The following is a 2,601-nucleotide window of genomic DNA, read 5'->3' on the forward strand; positions in this document are numbered from 1 at the left end:
TGCCAACAATGCAAGGAAGGTGCTGGGTGACTTTACTGCACCTACTCCCGACTTCTATGGGAGAAGCATCTCTATCCCTGCCATTGGAGCAAACAACTTTGAGCTTAAGCCTCAATTAGTTTCTCTAATGCAACAGAATTGCAAGTTCCATGGACTTCCATTGGAAGATCCTCATCAGTTTTTAGCTGAGTTCTTGCAAATCTGTGGCACTGTCAAGACTAATGGGGTTGACCCTGAGGTCTACAGACTTATGCTATTCCCTTTTGCTGTAAGAGACAGAGCTAGAATATGGTTGGACTCACAACCTAAAGAAAGCCTGAACTCTTGGGAAAAGCTAGTCAATGCCTTCTTGGCAAAGTTCTTTCCACCTCAAAAATTGAATAAGCTTAGAGTGGAAGTCCAAACCTTCAGACAGAAGGAAGGAGAATCCCTCTATGAAGCTTGGGAAAGATACAAACAATTAATCAGAAAGTGTCCCACTGATATGCTTTCTGAATGGAGCATCATTGGAATTTTCTATGATGGTCTCTCTGAACTATCCAAGATGTCTTTGGATAGCTCTGCTGGAGGATCTCTTCATCTGAAGAAGACGCCTACAGAAGCTCAAGAGCTGATTGAAATGGTTGCAAATAACCAATTCATGTACACTTCTGAAAAGAATTCTGTGAACAATGGGACCAATCAGAAGAAAGGAGTTCTTGAGATTGACACTCTGAATGCCATACTGGCTCAGAATAAAATATTGACTCAACAAGTCAATAGGATTTCTCAAAGTCTGTCTGGAATGCAAAATGCACCAAGCAGTACTAAGAAGCTTTATCTGAAGAAGAAGCTTATGATCCTGAGAACCCTTCAATAGAAGAGGTGAATTACATGGGAGAACCCTATGAAAACACCTATAATCCCTCATGGAGAAATCATCCAAATCTCTCATGGAAGGATCAACAGAGACCTCAACAAGGTTTCAACAACAATAATGGTGGAAGAAATAGGTTTAGCAATAGCAAGCCTTTTCCATCATCTTCTCAGCAACAGACAGAGAGTTCTAAGCAGAATACCTCTGACTTAGCAACCATGGTCTCTGATCTAATCAAAACCACTCAAAGTTTCATGACTGAAACAAGGTCCTCCATTAGAAATTTGGAGGCACAAGTGGGTCAGCTGAGCAAGAAAATTACTGAACTCCCTCTTAGTACTCTTCCAAGCAATACAGAAGAAAATCCAAAAGGAGAGTGCAAAGCCATCAACATGGCCGAATTTGGAGAGGAGGAAGAGGCAGTGAACGCCACTGAGGAAGACCTCAATGGACGTCCACTGGCCTCCAATGAGTTCCCCAATGAGGAACTATGGGAATCTGAGGCTCAAAATGAGACCATAGAGGTTCCATTGGACTTACTTCTGCCATTCATGAGCTCTGATGAGTATTCTTCCTCTGAAGAGGATGAGTATGTCACTGAAGAGCAAGTTGCTAAATACCTTGGAGCAATCATGAAGCTAAATGACAAGTTATTTGGGAATGAGACTTGGGAAGATGAACCCCCTTTGCTCACCAAGGAACTGGATGACTTGTCTAAGCAGAAACTGCCTCAAAAGAGACAGGATCCTGGGAAGTTTTCAATACCTTGTACCATAGGCACCATGACCTTCAAAAAGGCCTTGTGTGACTTAGGGTCAAGTGTAAACCTCATGCCTCTCTCTGTAATGGAGAAGCTAAGGATCTTTGAGGTGCAAGCTGCAAAAATCTCACTAGAGATGGCAGACAATTCAAGAAAACAAGCCTATGGACTTGTAGAGGATGTTCTGGTAAAAGTTGAAGACCATTGCATCCCTGCTGATTTCATAGTCCTAGAGACTGGGAAGTGCATGGATGAATCCATCATCCTTGGCAGACCCTTCCTAGCCACAGCAAAGGCTGTGATTGATGTTGATAGAGGAGAATTGATCATTCAAGTGAATGAGGAATCCTTTGTGTTTGAGGCTCAAGGATATCCCTCTATCATCATGAAGAGGAAGCATGAAGAGCTTCTCTCAAAACAGAGCCAAACAGAGCCCCCACAGTCAAACTCTAAGTTTGGTGTTGGGAGGCCACAATTAAACTCTAAGTTTGGTGTTGGGAGGTTCCAACATTGCTCTGAGTAATTCTGAGGCTCCATGAGAGCCCTCTGTCAAGCTACTGACATTAAAGAAGCGCTTGTTGGGAGGCAACCCAATGTTATATTTTATCTATTTTCCTTTGTTATTTTATGTTCTTTTGTAGGTTGATGATCATGAGAAGTCACAAAATCAATTGAAAAAGCAAAAACAGAATGAAAAACAGAAAGAAAAACAGCACACCCTGGAGGAGAGCGTGCTGGCGTTTAAACGCCAGTAAGGCTAGCTGTTGGGCGTTTAACGCCCAGTCTGGCACCATTCTGGGCGTTTAACGCCAGAAAGGGGCACCAGACTGGCGTTAAACGCCAGAAAAGGGCAAGCTCTTGGCGTTAAACGCCAGAAATGGGCACCAGCCCGGCGTTTAACGCCAGAATTGGCTCAAAACGCATTTTTGCTTGCCATTTGGTGCAGGGATGACTTTTCCTTGACACCTCAGGATCTGTGGACCCC

General features: G+C 43.4%; 1 non-coding gene across 1 annotated transcript; it reads right to left on the reverse strand.

Moving 5' to 3' along the window:
* Positions 1-382: 382 nt before the first annotated feature.
* Positions 383-490, reverse strand: LOC112713535 (small nucleolar RNA R71). The gene has a single exon (XR_003158511.1). It is a non-coding gene; the product is annotated as a small nucleolar RNA R71 (small nucleolar RNA).
* Positions 491-2,601: the final 2,111 nt, after the last annotated feature.

The sequence above is a fragment of the Arachis hypogaea genome, chromosome 1 (genome assembly GCF_003086295.3).
Source record: "Arachis hypogaea cultivar Tifrunner chromosome 1, arahy.Tifrunner.gnm2.J5K5, whole genome shotgun sequence".
In the NCBI taxonomy this organism is placed as follows: Eukaryota; Viridiplantae; Streptophyta; class Magnoliopsida; order Fabales; family Fabaceae; genus Arachis; species Arachis hypogaea.